Raw genomic sequence first — 17,347 nt, forward strand, 5'->3', positions numbered from 1 at the left:
TAACTCTACATTTGGCTCTGTGTTTCTTATTTAATGAGACTGTTCATCTACACAGAGTTAGTCAGTAAAGGCACAACCAGAATCAGAGTGCCGTGTGTGTGTGTGTGTGTGTGTGTGTGTGTGTGTGTGTGTGTGTGTGTGTGTCCTGAGGAAATGCCACTTTCCCATAGGGTACTTAGAAAGGGCCTAGTCCCTGCTCAAGCTTTGCAGCAGGATGCTCAGGGATGGTGTGGAGGATGCTGTCCCCATGTCCACTCACTTGGCTGGCCATGGAGGTAAACAGGGTTCAGCTGTGGCTTTGGATGGTTCCTGCCAAGCTGGCACTTGGGGCCCTAAGGGTACCCAGGGGATCCCAGCCCAGCAGCTGGGCGACCTCAGGGCCAGCATGTCTGTAAACATCAAAGTGAGCCAGCCCCACGTGGTTTGGCTGGCCTTGTGTGGTTTCCTATGACATGGCCACTTCCACCGCCTCTGCCTATCTGGGCTTCCAGTAATGGTATGTTTTCTCTGGAGCTGGTGGTACTGGTGGCATGGAGCCCTGGGGACTTCCTGTCCACTCCTTTTCCCCCATGGGGTCTTCTTTCCCTCAAGAAGGCTGAGGATGTGCTGCCCAGGGGCTCAGACACCTTGCACTACTCAAGGCAACCCAGGAGGTATAGACTAGAGCTGGGGGGTACCCTGGGCATCACCCCCATCACAAACCTAGGTCTTCATCCCTGCAGCAGGAAGGGTGGGAATCAGGCATCCATGAGCCTGGAAGATGGCTCAGTCAGTGAAGTTCTTTGCTACTCCAACCATGATGACTTGAGTTTGGATCCCCAGCACCTATGTAAAGTTGGGCATGGTGATATGCATGGATAGTCCCAGCACTGGGGATAAAGAGACAGGAGGGTCCCTGGGGCTTGCTGCTCAGCCAGTCAAATAAGTGAGTTCCAGATTCAGTGAGACCATGTCTCAAGAAATAAAGCAGAGTGATAAAGGATGTCACAATGTCAACCTCTGGCCTCCATACGTACATGTGCACACACAACACACACAGAGGGGTTGGCGGAAACCACTGCATCCTCAGAGAGCTCTGCATGAAAGTCACCCTACATCATCCTGGAAGTGATGTCACTGTGATGCTCATTTTACTGAAGGAGCAACTGAAGTGTCCCAGAGTGAAATGGCTTTTCCAGCAGGGTCACAAAGGTCGGAGGCTGGACTGGGATCTGACCCCCACAAGGTGGACCCTGGTTCTCTGCACCCACCCTCCAGGCTCACTGCCTCTTTAAAAATGGTTGGGAGTTGCGGGGGAGGGGTCGGCGGTGGAGGGGGACATGGCTCAGTAGTGCCCGGCAATATAAGGACCTGGGATCCACCTCCAACACTGAGGGGGAAAGATAGCCTGCAAGCACCTTCTACATCCAACTGCCTGCCATTCAGACAGGAAGAAGGTGAGGTGGTTTGAACAAAAATGGCCCTCATAGCCTCATAGGGAGTGGCACTATTAGGAGGTGTGGCCTTGTTGGAGTAGCTTTTGGGAGGAAGTGTGTCACTGAGGGTGGGTTTTGAGGTTTCAAATACTCAAGCCAGGCCCAGTGTCACTCTCTCTTCCTGCTGCCTGCAGATCTGGATATAGAACTCAGCACCTTCTCCAGCACCTTGTCTACACGTTGTCATGCTTCCTGCCATGATGACAACGAACTAAACCTCTGAACTGTAACCAAGCCCCAATGTTTCCTTGTGAGAGTTGCTGTAGTCACGGTATCTCTTCACAGCAATAGAAACCCTAACTAAGACAGATGGAGTTGGTTCAGAGAGTAAGACGGGCCTGGCTATGGCCTGGTTCTGTCATTTACTTGCACTGTTCTAGATTACCTTGACTAGTCACATCACTTCTCTGTGCCCAGGTTCACAAGTGGGTTTCTTGAGAGGATTAAAGACCTGGGGACAGGGCTTTCTGAAAACGATGCACTCATGATGAGGTAAACCAAGGCTTGAAACGTCCCACCACTGACAGCAGAACTGAGACCACACACAACTAAGTCCAAAGCTTTCCTTTCCAACCACTTAGCCACACAACACTTTCCTCAAAGGCGGCACAGTGTCGCACTGCACAGCAAGCCTCAAGCCTGAGAGTTCCCAGGAGTTCCCAGCCCCGCTCGAGAAGATTGAGAAGAATCTCGGGGCAATGGCACATTAAAGATGGTGGGTGTGATGGTTTGTAAGAAAATGGCCTCCCAAGGGAGTGGCACTATTAGGAGGTGTGGCCTTGTTGGAGAAAGTCATTGTGGGGGTGGGCCTTGAGCTCTCTTTTTCTCAAGCTTTCCTCAGTGTGACAGTCAGTCAACTTCCTGTTGCCTCTGAGTCAAGATGTAGGACTCTGCTCCAGCACCACGTCTGCCTGCACACTGCCACGCTCCCCTTTATGACTATAATGGACTGAACCTCTGACACTGTAAGCGAGCCACCCTCAATTAAATTTTCTTCGTAAGCATTGCTGTGGTCACAGTGTCTCTTCACAGCAATAATAACCCTAACAAAGACAGTAGGGTACCCCACTTGTGGGAAGGCAAAGAGGTAAGTCAATTTCCTGCTCACTCTGGCCCCTTCGTGAAGTGAAAAACACTGGTATGCAGGGCTGAGGTATATGGAGAATCCTGAGTAGAGCCTGCATGTGGCAAGATACAGAGCCACTCATGGCCTGGATGGAAAGTGAATTACAAATGGGGAACAGGGAGAAAAACTAAATTTGTGCAAATAAAGAGGCTTAGTATAGCTCCTGGTGATAGCCCACCTCCCTAAGTCAAAATCATTCACTTCATGTCCCACTTCGTCAAAATCAATGTGCAGCATGTGAGGATGGAGCCTGCTGGAGCCGGAAGTGAACCTCCCTCCCACTGAGTCCCAGCTCCCACCTACAATGATTGGGTGCTAGCAGTGAGAGAAGGCACAGAAGGAGGCAGGGACCAGGATCAGGCACCCACAGGCCCTCAGCAACCCCCTTCACCCCCTTCACTGAGAAACTGACCATGAGTCAGGGTCCATATCTTGGACCCACCAGTGCTGGAATGAAACCCTGGCCTGGTACCCAGACGTCTTGTCAGCCCCCAAGTGCTGCATCCTTTGCACACATATATGTCCATGAGGAAGGGGCTACAGTGAGGATCCATGCAGACCGGAACAGGCTTGTCTCAGCAGCACAGTGTTCCAGGATTTATACAGAGAGATTACTCTGCAAACAGGAGTCAGGATCATCCCCACTAGCATTACTATCAACACCTAAAGGCAAACATCACCTCTACCCAGAAGTAAGTAGCTGGTTCTATCCAGAGATACTTCTCCCCCATCTCCTTGTCATCAGATTCCTGTGACCTGATTAACTGAGGAAGGCCAATCCTTGTATTGGGCATTGGGGCCCCTGCCTGGAGCACCCGTGTGTTCTCTGGTGGAGAGAGCCTGTTAGATATGGAAGAAGAGTGTTCTGGGCTCCCCACTCGTGGGTTTGGAGGTTGATACTGTCTTGAATCTACTCTAAGTCTTAGCCTTTCCTCAAAGTGAATCTTTGGATGAGTTACTTAACAGTTATATGCCTCTGTTTCTTCAAAATGTGCATGCCTACCATTTAGACTTCACAGGACCATCATAAAGATTAGAAGAGACCAGCATAGTGCCTGGCACATGCCAAACACTCATCAACTGGTTGTATGTGGGGTTGGGTGTGTGTGTGTGTGTGTGTGTGTGTGTGTGTGTGTGTGTGTGTGTGCGCGCGCGTTGAGTGTATATGGTAGTCAGAGGTCAGTTTCTGGCATTATTCCTCAGCCACCATCTACTTTGTTTTCTGAGGCAGATTCTTTCACTGGCCTCGAACTGGCCAAGTACACTAGGCTGGCTTGCCGGCAAGCCCCAGAGATCTGCCTGTCCCTGCCTCCCCGGTACTTGGATTGCAATCACTCAAGACCACGCCCAGCTTCGGGTGGGGGATTGATTCAGATCCTCCTGCTCTCATGGAAAGCACTTACCCAGGCCGCTGTTCACTGTCACTGTTCACATGGCGTTAGGACAGAAAAGATAGAGACTTTGGAAGGGACAGGAGAGTAGAGCAATTATATACGGGGAACAAGAGAGTGTGGCTGCAAGGGTGGAGAAGAGGTGGAGGGATGCTATGGGGGATCCAAGAGGGACCATGGCTAGGAAATGGGTCCTGCCTACTGCAGAAAAGCAGCCAATAGAAAATGTAGGAGTTGGAGTTGGGGCTTCAGGACAGAGCACTTGCCTAACAGGTAGTGCCCTGGGCCCCATCTGCAGCACTCCAAAAATGAAGGTTATTCTAGGCGTCTGGTTAGCCTTCCCCTGCCAGACCTGGTGCAAAACCACTTTGATGATCATCTCTTTTTTGATGATGTGAAAACAGTGACTTGCCCAGGCTGGTCCAATCACATAGCTGGGAAAGCAAAGACAGACCTTAGCTCTCTTTGGTGTTAAAGCCTACTTTACCCTGAACTTCTGCCTCCCAGCTGAGGATGGATGGCGCCAGGCCTCCTCCCCAGTAGCTTAATGTCTGTGAGAGCTGCTTAGAACCAGGACTGTTTTGAGAGCCAGTTTCTGGTCTCTAGGGTAGAGGCTGGAAATGCCTGTTCACATTCCTGGGTGTTAAGTCTGGGGACGCAGGCTCCCGCCATCAGCCATCACATTCCCCAGAAAGAATCTCTATTCATAACAAATCCCAAAGGTCACTCGTCTGGGATGGAGCATTTCTGCCTCCACCCCAGGGCAGGGAAGAAGGGCGCAGGCTTCATTAAGAGCACTCGGGTTCCCAGAGGTGTGGACTGCTCCTGACAGCCCTGAGTCCCCATCTTCCCACAGGTTCCTCCCGCAGCTGGTGTCTAGATAGGACAAGCAGACCAAGAGAGTGCAGGAATTGGACCTAGAGAGCATCCCAGGGCAGTCAGCCTCATCACCCCCAAGCTGGGTTCCTTGCCTGTGCTTCAGTTTCCTTTCCGGACCACACCCACTGCACACGGTTGTCATGGAGAGCTGTGAGCTCTTTCCATTCAGTGATCACTTATTGAAAGCCCACCAGCTGCCAGGGAGTAAAAACAGACTCAACTCTCCACCTTCAAGTCTTCTAAAAGGAAATCTTGGGATGATTGTGATTTTCTTTAGAAAATGTTGGCACTAAAGAAACAGAACCAATTGAGGAGAATGTCAACAGCTGTGGAACTGAAATGATGGATAAACAGCAAATGCTTTCTGTATGTTTGAATTTTTTTAGAAATAAAAAGAAAGAAAAGAGAAGGGGAGAGAGAGAGAAGGAGAAAAGACAGAGAAAACAGGGCGGTAGTAATCACTGTTATGACCTCTCCCAGGCAGGGCCGCTGCCTCCAACAGGATACTATAGAAATACCTGGCATGATGCTTGGCACATAGTAGGGTTCAACTAGAACTGGTTCCAAACCCTGGCTTAGCCTTATCATTGTAAGACTCCTAAGTAAACTGATGTTAGAGCCACAGGAGGATGCTGGGTCGTTAAGTTGTTAAACAATAATTTTATGAGTTGTTTCCCTGAGTGTGGCCATTGGGGTAAGGCACTGTGGGCCACTGGGGTTAGGCTCCAGGTGTCTGTGTAAGACATCATGGACCCAGCTCCAGCTGGTTGCAGCCTGATTGTTGAAGCGTGGGAATTTTTATTTATTTTTTACCTTTGCCTCTATATTTCCCCCATGACAGATCAGCAAGATCAAATCATTGACAAGTAGCAAAGATCATCTTTCTTCTGAAGCTGCCTCAGAGCTGAGTAGGGTGATGGGACCCTAATTAGCATTTCCAATCTGCCATAGGATCATGGGACAGTGTGATGGTTAATACTGAGTGACAACTTCACAGGGTTTAGAATCACGAAAGAGAGATGCATCTGGGCATGTCTGTAAGGGATTGTCCAGAGTAGGTTAACTGAAGTGTAAGGACACGCCTAACTGTAGCAGCACCATTCTTTGGGGTGGGGTACTGCACTACATAAGAAGCAGAATGTTAAGTGAACACCAACACTCATCTCTCTCTGCTTCCTGACGATGCATACAATGTGTCCAGACATCTCAAGCTCCTGTTCCCATGGCATCCAAGTACACCCTGAGGGACAGCACCATCACACGGAGCCAAAGTCAACCCTTCCTTCCTTCCTTCAGTTGCTTTTGTTGGGTATTTTGGTCACTATAAGTAGAAAAGTAACAAAGAGGAAGTTAGTATCAGGAGTGGGGTAATAAATGTGATAAAGTCCCATGGTTCAGAGGACTGTGGGACAAGTTCTCAGGAGAGATGTGGAAGAATTTGTAGGTTTGGGGCTAGAAAAAGCTCTTGAATGCTACAAGCAGAGCTTAATGGGCCATTCTGGTGGGAGTTTAGAAGACCAAAACGTTGGGGAATGCAGACAGTAGAGACCTGACTTGAAAGGTTTCCAGGGTGCTGCAGTTTTTCTTTTTACTGAAGTGATGAAACCTTCTGGCCAAAATCAACTTGGGGGAAGAAAAGGGTTTATTTCAGCTTATATTTCCAGGTCACAGTCCATCACTGAGGGAAGTCAAGGCAGGAATTCAAATAAGGCAGGCACTTGAAGCAGAAACCATGGAGGACTGCTCTTTCTTCTGGCTGGATCTCTGGCTCACACACAGACTCATACTTATATATCCCAGGACCACCCACCCAGGAAACTGTGTTGTTTGCAGTGGGCTGAGCTCTCTCCTACTTCAGTTAAGACAGTCCTTCATAGGCGTGTCCATAGACAAACCTGATAAAGACAACTACTCAGCTGAGTCCCCTTTTTCAGGTGATTCAGATTGTGTCAGTGTTCCTTGGAGTTTCTATTGCTGTGAAGAGAGACCATGACCACAGCAACTCTTAGAAAGGAGGACATTTAACTAGGGCTGGCTTACAGTTTCAGAGGTTCAGTCCATTATCATCATGGCAGGACACGGTGGTGTGCTGAGAGTTCTACGTCTTGATCAGCAGACAGAAGGAGTCTGTGGGTGGCTCCATTTCATGGGCTGAGGTCCCAGACTGCACTAGAAAAATGAATCCGTCTGTCCCTGCTTCCTGACTGTGGGCGCAAGGTGACCAGCTAACTCAAGCCCCTGCCCATTGTGAATTCCTCACCATGACAGACTGTACTTTCAAGCTGTGAGCCAAAATAAAAAGGTCATTCCTTAAGGCATTTTTACAAGGTATTTTAACACAGCAACTAGAAAAATTAACTACTACAGACAGTACAGTATAGAATTCTCCAGAAGCATGCCAGAGAGGGGAGGGAATGGCTACTGTAAGAAGTGGAAGGCCGGATTATGGGACCACCATTGGAGATGGAGAAGCCTTCAGTGATGGTAATGGCTGACATCTCTGAGAAGGTAATGGCAATGGTTGATAACTCTAAGACGGCATATTAGTCAGGATTCTCTAAAGGAACATGAGTGATAGAAAGAATCTATCTATATAAAAGGGGATGGGTCATTAAAATGGCTTATAGGGTGTGGTACAGCTAGCCCAACCATGACTGTCTCCCAATGGAAAGTCTGAGAATCCAGTAGGTGTTCGGTCCATGCAGCTGGATGTCTCAGTTGGTCTTCAGTATACTCCAACTCTGAAGAAGTAGGCTGTAATGCCAGTGAAGCCAGAGAGAGCAAGCAGGCAGGGAGCAAGAGCTTCCTTTTTCCATGTCCTTTACACAGGCTGCCAGCAGAAGGTGTGGCCCAGATTTAAGATGGATATTCCACCCTGAGCTCTGGCGGCACACACCTTTTATCCCAGCACTTGGAGGCTTCAAAGCTAGCTCCAGGACAGCCAGAGTTACATAGAGAAACCATGTCTTGAAAAACAAAAACAAACAAACAAACAAAAAGATGAATATTCCTCCCTCAAAAGATTTGGATTTAGGGTGGCTTTTCCCACCTCAAGTGATTTAATTAAGAAAAAAAAAATCCTTCACAGGCATATCCAGCTACTTGGGTTTCAGTTAATTCCAGATGTAGTCAAGTTCACAAGGATAGCCATGGCGGATGGTAATGGTTGATATCTCTGATGGCAATGGCCTGAGACAGCATAATCTGGACCTTAATATCATGTTGTCTGGAAGATAACAATTACGTTGGCTAGTTTTCATGTCAACTTGACACAAGCTAGGGGCATCTAGGAAGAAGAAATCTTAATCAAGAAGATGCCTCCATAGGACTGGCCTCTGGGAAAGTCTGTAGGGCATTTCTTGATTAATGACTGACATGGGAGGCCCCAGCCCATTATGAGTGGTGCCACCTCTGAGCTGGTAGTCCTAGATGTATAAAAAAGCAGGCTGAGCAAGCCACACAGAGCAAGTTAGTAAGCAGCACCATTCCAGGGCTTCTGCTTCAGTTCCTGCCTCCAGGTTCTCACTCTGAGTTCCTGTCACAGCTTCCCTTGGTGATGGACTTATAAGCTATAAAATGAAATAAACCATTTCCTCCCCAAGTTGCTTTAGGTCATGGTATTTTACCATAGCAATAGAAACCTAGCTAAGACACCAATGACACCAGAAAGAAGGTTAGGTAAGCAGGAGCTGAAAATAAAAAGCAGGATGAAAAACAGCAAGAAAGGGGCCATGGGAACCAAGAGAGGCCAAGTCTATCTGGAGAAGTTGCCCGGGAATTGTCCCTGCCAGAAATTCTGGAAGAAACAACTTGACTGCCTTGGAGAAGGCAGGGACTAGAAATACAGAGCAGCAGAAGAAATCCTGCTAGGGAGACAATGGAGGCCAACCATAGCCATGCCAGATATTTCCTTGAAAAATGACTGGACATACAGGCCATGAGAGGAAGAACAGAGCAGTGGACCAGACTTTAAGGATAAACCCTACCTCTCAGGGTCAAGAACAGCAAGACACAACTGTGGTGCTATGGTGGGGTACTTCATCTTCCCTGGAAGCTGCCCCACCCCCGTGAAGCAGGAAAGAATCAGACAGGAGATAGGTTTAGATATGGTCAGTTATTTGCACTTAGTGTGCTGGGGGACACCTTGGGGGTCCTCTGGAGTTTGAGACTCTTAAGCTGAGTTAAGGGGTATGTTTGAGGCAATGTGCAGGCTGCATAGGCAAGCCTGAGGGTGGGTGTGACAGATCCTGCTGTAATGGACACTTTTCATGAAGCAGAGAAGTGGGTTTCTCTTTACTCAGAGCCAGACAAATTAGTTTTGATGGAAAAACAGGACATCTTGAAAATATTTTTATGGTGTTAGAGAAAGGACCTGGTGGGATATGGGTAAGGGTGAGCCTGGGTGGCATAAGGATGTCTTCCACCTGGATAATTCCAAATCAGAAGCTATGCATAGGCCTCCATAGGGTTACTTCTCTGGTTAGTACGTGGGTCCCTCTAAAAGGGGCTGAATATGGTCACCTGAATGACTGTGGGTCTGAAGGACCACTGAGTCCCCAACTGAATCAGGTCAGCATGAGAGCTGTGGTGAGGGCTAGGAAATTTTGTTTCTTGATACTATTATGTTTGATGTTGATTTCCTGCTGAATGTCTCAGGTTAGATGGGTGGTCAAGAGTTAATCTTTTTCTCATTAAACTGTTAAGATAAATAAAAATACATCAAGGGGTTACACTTTTTTTTGTTGTTTGATATTGTTCTTGTTTTGTCTTTTGTTGTTGTTTTCTTCAAAACCTAGAACTCAGGCTGGAGAGATGGCTCAGAGGTTAAGAGCACTGACTTCTCTTCCAGATGTCCTGAGTTCAATTCCCAGCACCCACATGGTGGCTCACAACCATCTGTAATGAGATCTGGCACCCTCTTCTGTATACATAATAAATCTTTAAAAAATAAAAAAATTTTTTTTTTAAAAACCTGGAACTCGCTCTCTAGACCAGGCTGGCCTGAAACTCAGAGATCCGCCTGGCTCTGCCTCTGGAGTGATGGTATTAAAGGCATGCACCACCACCCAACTCAAGGGTTACTCTTAAGGGCCTTAATTATCCTTCTATTTGTGTGCTAGGGTGGATCAGGGTCTTGAGGACCGTGTAATTGGGGGACATTTCTTACTCTGACTGATTCTCTACTTTGCAGGATGTGGGCCTTGTTACTTTCACCTCTGGGGTTTCCATGGTCTTTCTGACCAAGCCAACAGATTCTATGAGATCAAACCAATTTTTTTCAGAGTTGTAGGATCCCTTGAGAGGGATCTCATTGTCCCCTTCATCCTGGCTGACCTCAGAGGACAAGGAATACAAGATTAGTTATCTCTTTTGCCCTCTTCAAGCTTAGGAGGCAAACACCCAGAAGGACAATTTCACCCATCTTGAAGATGAAGTAACAGATTTTAGTTTTAATTTTTTTTGTGTGACATTTAGACAAAGCTTAGGGGAAAACATGTTTTGAAAGGACCGATTTTGTTGTTAAAGACTTCAGTGTCTAAGTTGGACAGACTTTGTAAAAATAAAATAAATAAAAGTAAGTAATAAAACAAAATCTTTGTTCTTGAATTCAGTTATTGTCAGTGTTGTCTGGGACAGATCCTAAGAGAACTTCATTGTTTGGAACAGAAGCTAAACTTGTTCTACATCAGCATATTGACCTTAGGAGTTTTAAAAGCTCTCATCACCATGAGTATACTGCCTTAAAGTCTGAACTTTAAATTTCTGGTTCGGACTTCATTATTCCCATTCCATTTTGAAAAAACATCTTGTTTTACCTATCTTATATCCCCCTCTCAAAATATTCATTTTGTTTTAATCTTTTTTTTCTTTTACAATCTTCATGCTTATTTGTTTTTTACAGTGTGCATATTTTTACCAGAGAGCCACATAGAGGTGTTCATCTCCAGATTGTTTATTTGCTTTTGGCATCCATAGCCTTGGGAACTTTTCTTAAAGTCCCAGGAAGGAGCCCAGGCCCATTGTCCAGCTGTTTGTCTTCCTTGTGGTCTTGTTTTTCTTCAGAGTGGTCACACTCTCTAACCAGGAGGAAGAAGATGTTACAAGAAGGGGAGGTAGGTTTTGAGGGGTCACTGTTGACAGTCCTTATAAGAGGAAGTATGAGCATGAGAGAAAGTGAGATCTCACTTCTTTTCCTAGGAAAGTGCCTCCTCAGGAAGGGCATAGAAAGAAGTTGGCAGTCCTCAGCTGAGTCCCAGTGCTGCCCCCAGAGAGGCAGAATGAGGCAGCAGAGAGAGCAAAAGTTAAGCATGACACTGTATACACACACTGTCGGCAGACATTCGATGTGGTTATAGGTAGCATCAGGGAAAGGGAGGTGGAGAGAAGGATAAGGATCCCACAGCACAGAAAACAGCCAGGAGGGAACACATCTTTAGGGTGAGTTGGAGGGAAGAGTAGGTGTGAAAACCCACTATGGGTACCACTGAGGCGCAACTTTAACTTAAAGAGCCTTCCATTTGTCTGCAAGGGACTTAAGTATCACTCTAAGCTAGAGCATCCCACCAAGAATGGAGGGCCTCCAGCTTCTGAAACTGAAACTCAGATTGATTCTGGAGCTTCCTGGTTCATGGCACCAGTGTCCAGCTGGTCAGGCTGGACCGACATTAAAAGGGAACTCACAAATAGAAACCAGCTGTGGATTGGTCATGAGAGACAGGAAGACTATCACCCAGGAGATGTGAAAGCTTGGTCACCTGCATGTTTCTTGAACCAGGAAATCTGACCAAGAGAGAAGTGTCAGGCTTGTAAGTGATGGCCGTGTGGACACTGCTCCCTTCTGCTCTGGGACGGCACTCCTTCAGCAAGAGAGGAGTGAGGAGAGAGGAAGAAGGAAGCCCTCACCATGGTGCCGCAGTGTGTGAGGGGATTTCCAGGAGGAAGGAAAGGAGCCCTTGCCCTCATAGACTAAGGGAGCCCCTGGCTTGTGGCCAGACAAGTGTCAGCAGCCTGAAAGCCATGGTAGGGTGCTACCCTAGCTGGGGTGCCTCAGCGCTCTCTGAACCACTCATCCTGTCACCACAAGCACCAGAATAAGTGGCCCAGAGAGGCAGCGTGGAGAGTTTCTGTCCCTTCAGGCCACCAACATGTTCTGGAAAATGACACAGGGAAAAGCCAGTGATGCAGAAGGTGAAAGACTTTACCAGGATGTGAAAGACAAAGGAGAATTCATTGAAATATACCACAGAAGAGGGTAGACCAGGTCCCGGTGAGAGCATCACATGGCTGGGAGGTGGTGGAACTGGAGGGGAAAGTGACTTATTGTGAGAAGCCCAGATCTGAGGGTCCAGGTGGGTATCTCACTCTCTTGTTGAATAGTAAATTTTACAGTGGGAGTTGTTTTCTTGAGACTGTCCATTTGAATAAGGAGCCATGGATCATCAGAAATCAGGCCCAGGGACTGGGGACGTAGCTCAGTCAGTGAAGTACTTGCTTGTGCATGAGGATGCTACTTTATTCCCCTGCATCTGAGTTTTAAAAGGCAGGTGGTACATCCCCATAATCTCAGTGCTGGGGAGTGGAGACCAGAGGATCCCTGGGACCCACAGGCCAGCATATAACCAATCAGCAAGTCGCAGGTCTGAATGAGACCTGTCTCAGAAACCAGAATAGATGGCTCCTGAGCAATGACACTTGGGGTTGGCCTCTGGCGCGCGCGCACGCGCACACACACACACACACACACACACACACACACACACGTATAACTAATTGTGTGTGCATCTGCTCACACAGGAACACATACACACATGCACACATAAGCTAAAAATAAAATGTTTTAAGTTTTATTTGTGTGCGACTGTGTGAGCGTATGCACACATGTACAGACCAGAAGTGGACCTTGGCTCCCCTGGAGCTAGAGTTACAGGTGGTTGGGAGCCACCTGACATGACTACTAAGAACTGAACTCAGGTCTTCAGCGAGACAAGCACTCCTAACCACTGCGCTATCACTCCAACCCCAAGTTAATTTACTTTCAGAGCAATTGGAGGTGGCCAGAGGTGCCCAACACTGAACTTAACAAACTGTCTTCAACACCTGAAAACCACACAGTTAAAAAAGGAAACCAGCTTCTAACCTCCACACATGTGCCATGGTGTGAGCCCCCAGCACCACGCAAAATAAGTGAATTTAAATATAATAAAAAAAAATTTTAAAGGAACTCAGGCTCCGGGTTTTATGTAAGACATCATGGGTCAGGCTCCAAATGGTTGTGTCCTTATTATTAAGTGCAGGAGTCTTGAGTGAAGCTTTAGCATTTCGTCTTTCTGTTGAGCACCCCAGGGTGCTCCGAGCGCTGGACGCTTTGTCACTGGGCAGTGGGTGGCACTCAGATCCCATCACCCTACCCTCTTGGCCTGCATCTCCAAGATTTGGTCTAGCCTGGTCTGCACACTCTGGGCACAGAGTTCCCTTCTTTGTATCATGTGCACTGGGCAAAAGCCAGTCCTGACATGGTGGGTCCTGCTCCTCACTGCCCACGCTGGCTGGCATGTCATGAAGCTTCGGTTGTCCCCCCTGGACAGTGGGCACAGAGGGCTCTTTGCTGTGGTCTACAGAGATGTTACGGTTCCAGGGAGGCACAGGGCATGCATTCTGTGAACGCATTTCAAGCCCCCCTGCCCAGGTTCCCATCAAAGCTTTTGCCTACTGTCATTTAACCGCTTTGGAAATGTCTTTGAACGAAGGATCCAAGGCTTCTGAATGGCAGAGCACTGATTCCAGGCTCACAGAGGAACTGACATATGAGCCTGTGTGTGACAGCTCAGCTCTGTGCCACGGATGTGGGAAGGGCTTAATCACTTCACTGTGGTTTTGAGCAGTCTCCATGTTAACTGAGAAGTGGGAAGGTAAATAGATGGCTGTGAGTCAACCAGTCATCAGACCAATGTCCCTGAAACACAAAGGATGCCCAACCTTCTGGGGCCATCAGGCCACTCACTCTTCTTGCTCAGTGGTGATTGGTACCAAGTGGGAGGCAGAGTGGCACTGACTGGTGTGTCTGAAGTTCCTCATCCAGTCCAGTCCTTCTGGCTGTGCAACTCTGGACAAGTATATCACCCTCTCTGAACCTCCTTAACAGTTTCGTGTGACAGTGGGGCTAGAGGCTCTGTTCCTAAGAACATGGATGCTTCTGACTGACATTCACAGACTTTTCACAGCAGCAGTGGCCCAGGAGATAGGGTGTGGCTTCCCCAAGGGCTCGGGGTCAGGGCTCTTGCTCTGTGTGGAATCTGGATTCTGTTGCCCAGAACAGCCTCTCCTGGTGCCTGGAATTCCACCAGGAATGACTCATGCCTCTGGGAAGCCACTGGCCTCTCTCCACTGAGCAATAACAACAATAGTCGCCTGTGGTGGCTTCTCTGCCCAGAGCTTTCACACTGCAGTCCCAGCTGGCCCTCGGCACATTGCTGAGAGCAGATAGGTAGGTGAGGGCACCTGGGCATCAGATCAAGAGCGACTTACTCAAAGCTGCATAGCAAGTGAGAGCCCAAACCTAGAGGCCTGGATTCTACTGGCTTCTTGGCCAGTATCTCCCCTCCACACACACAATGTAAAAGTATTTTAAAAGCTATATACAATAGCTAAACAATAGAAGCTAACTAAATCTCCAATGACCAATGAATGGACAACCAAAATGTGGTATATCCATACAGTGGAATATTATTCTGTCTTGAAAAGTAAGGAAATTATGACTAATGCTACAACATTCTGCTAAGTGAAATAAATCAGTCACAAAAAAAACCAAACATTGGATGATTCCAGTTAAATGAAGTATTTAAAATAGTCCAATTCACAGGGATTTAAAATGAAATTGTCAGGCCTTGGGTGAGAGCAGGGGTACCATTGTTATTTGATGAATACAAAGTTTCAGGGTGAGAACAGGGGCACGGTTGTTATTTGATGGATACAAAGTTTCACTTTTGTAGAAGGGAGAGTTCTGTGAGTGGATGATGGGGAGGTACTTAATGCTATTGAACTGAACTTTTGAAAACAAAGGTGGGCTGGGATACAGTTCAAGGTGCAGCACATTCTCACTTGTGGGTGAGGTCCTGGGTTCAATTTCTAACACACAGAAAACCCCCCAAATTTAAGACAGTAAATGTTATTATGCTGTGCATTTATTTCCCCCTCTGCGCACACACAGGAGCAGGTGCGGAAGCAGAGGCTGACATCAGGTGGCTTTCTCTATTACTCTCCTTTGCTGACACAGGGTCTCTCACTGAATGTGGAACTGCCTGTCTCTGCTCCCCCGGTGCTAGCGTTTCAGATCGGTGCCACCATGCCTGGCTTTTTTCAGGGGTTCTGGGGATCTGAACTCACCCACAAGCCATCTCCCCAGCCTCAAGACTAAAAACTTTAAAATGATGTTTCTAAGAGGGAGGTGGTAAGCCTTAGCATTCCACAGAACATGCACCATCAGGCTGGGGCGATGGCTCAGCAGGTAAGGGCCATGCAAGCATGAGGACCTGAGTCCATTCTCAGAGTATGACGGCACACACCTGCAACCCTAGCATTAGAAGCCAGGGACAGGCAGATCCCAAGAGCTCTCTGTCCAGCTAGCCTATCCAAATGCTGAACTTTTTGGGTTCAGAGAGAAACCGTGACTCACAAGTTAAGATGGAGTGTGAGAGAAAGACACCTGATGTTGACCTCTGACCACTACCCGGGCATATGTACCCATACACTATACAGCACAGCACAATATAACACACACACACACACACACACACACACACACGGGGGGGGGGACGGGCAGGCAGGCAGACAGACAGACAGAAAGAGAAGCAGAGAAACACAGACAGACAGAGAGAATACCTTAGTTTATCATGATTTACATCTGTTAGGATAAGCTAGGTCATACTGCTGTAACAAACAGCCCCCCTCCAAATCTGAGTTTAGCATCAGACAAGTGTCCCTGCACCATACTGCCCCCACATTGCTTCTTCCTTTCTACCCTAAACCTCCCTGTGTACACCCCAAGCCCAGGATAAATCCACTGGCCCTGGAGCTCACCCATTCAGCTAGCCTGGATGGCCAGCAAGTCCCCAGGATCCCTGTGAACTAGCTGGTTCACTTTTCTCAACACAGCGGCTCACCTGAGAAACAGGAACAATCCCTCTAGGGTGAGAAGTCAAGGTCAATGGGAGCAGTTAGCATGGTCAAGGGCCTGTAGTCTGACTGTCCGTGTTTGAAGTTTGGTGCAGGCTCGGCACCCAGGCAGGCAAGGATGGCAGAAGCTTCATCTCCTGCCAGCAGGGCCCTTGGCTTGAAAACGGAGCCAGGAAGAAAGCCTTGCTCCAGCCAGCCTTGCGTCAGGGCTGGGGAATGGGTGGGATGGGGCCAGAGGGTGCAGGCAGGCAGTTGTCTCACGCCAGCCTGGAATACTTCCTCCCCAGGAATCTGTTTTCAATCAGTTGGTCTTTTTCCCCCTTCTTTTAATCCGACCCTGCCAAGGAACAAGCATGCAAAGCAGTGTCAGCTCCCGCCTGGCTGACAGGAATCCCTTGGAATTTCTGCTTTTATCATGGGATGTGGGACCCTGCCACCCACTGCGGGTGCTCTTATTCTCCACACCTGTGTGTCTGTGTGTCTGTCCCCAGCAATCTAGCCTCTGCCCCCTCTATCCAGGCCCATTCAACATGCCCAAGACTAGGCCTGGGGCCCTCTCCTGCTGCAGCCTCGCCCATCTTCCCTTTGCTAACACAGCCCCTCAGTCTCATCTTGTGGGGGCCAGGGCTCCATTCTTACCTTCTCTGATTGTCCTTTGAGGACAGGGGCTGTACCCCCCTTCCTCTTTGCATGAGATGATCATGCACTGAGAAAGCACTTCCACGGCCACCATACCAGTGAGAGAAGTTAGTAGATTATCCCCATTTGAGAGATGAGGAACCAGAGGCAATGAGTGGCAGGTGTGGGGATGGGGGGGGCCACAACCTGTTTCTTTCCTGGCTCCCACTCCCTCTGACCACCCTGCTGAGCTGAGTACATGGGGCTGTTCCTCCAGGAGAGGAAGGGCAGAGGAGTGGAGACTGGCAACTCTCTGAACTTGTTTTCTCTTCTAGACACACAGCGGGTCTGCATTTTGGCCACCAGCCTGTGCCGGGAAATCCAAGCCTTTGTGGCAGACATATCAAAGTGAGTCCAACCCCCTGCTGCTGGAGCAACGCCACTTTGCTCCTGGTCAATGCAGTGTGCTAAGAGAGACCTTGTGCTAATTCTGAGTGAGCCCAGGCCTCAACCCTTTGTGTTTTCCTCCCAGTCTCTCCCTCCCCATCTCTGTCACCTCTCCTCCCCAAGGGGACGATGTAGAATGGGAGCACAGAACCTATAGAAGGTCAACTTCGCTTGCAAACACAATCTCAACCTAACAACAAGAATGCCCAGGGCTAGGGATGTAACTCAGCTGGTACAGT

The 17,347-nt window shown here is 48.3% G+C and overlaps 1 protein-coding gene across 1 annotated transcript in view; it reads right to left on the reverse strand.

Annotated features, from left to right (window-relative positions):
- The window catches only part of Ccn5 (cellular communication network factor 5), a 48,289-nt gene that overhangs the window by 22,873 nt on the left and 8,069 nt on the right, over window positions 1-17,347 (reverse strand). The window contains exon 3 of the mRNA XM_036185406.1: window positions 16,031-16,380. The gene's annotated coding sequence lies outside the window, so the exon portion shown is untranslated. The remainder of the gene's footprint in view (window positions 1-16,030; window positions 16,381-17,347) is intronic.

The sequence above is a fragment of the Onychomys torridus genome, chromosome 4 (genome assembly GCF_903995425.1).
Source record: "Onychomys torridus chromosome 4, mOncTor1.1, whole genome shotgun sequence".
In the NCBI taxonomy this organism is placed as follows: Eukaryota; Metazoa; Chordata; class Mammalia; order Rodentia; family Cricetidae; genus Onychomys; species Onychomys torridus.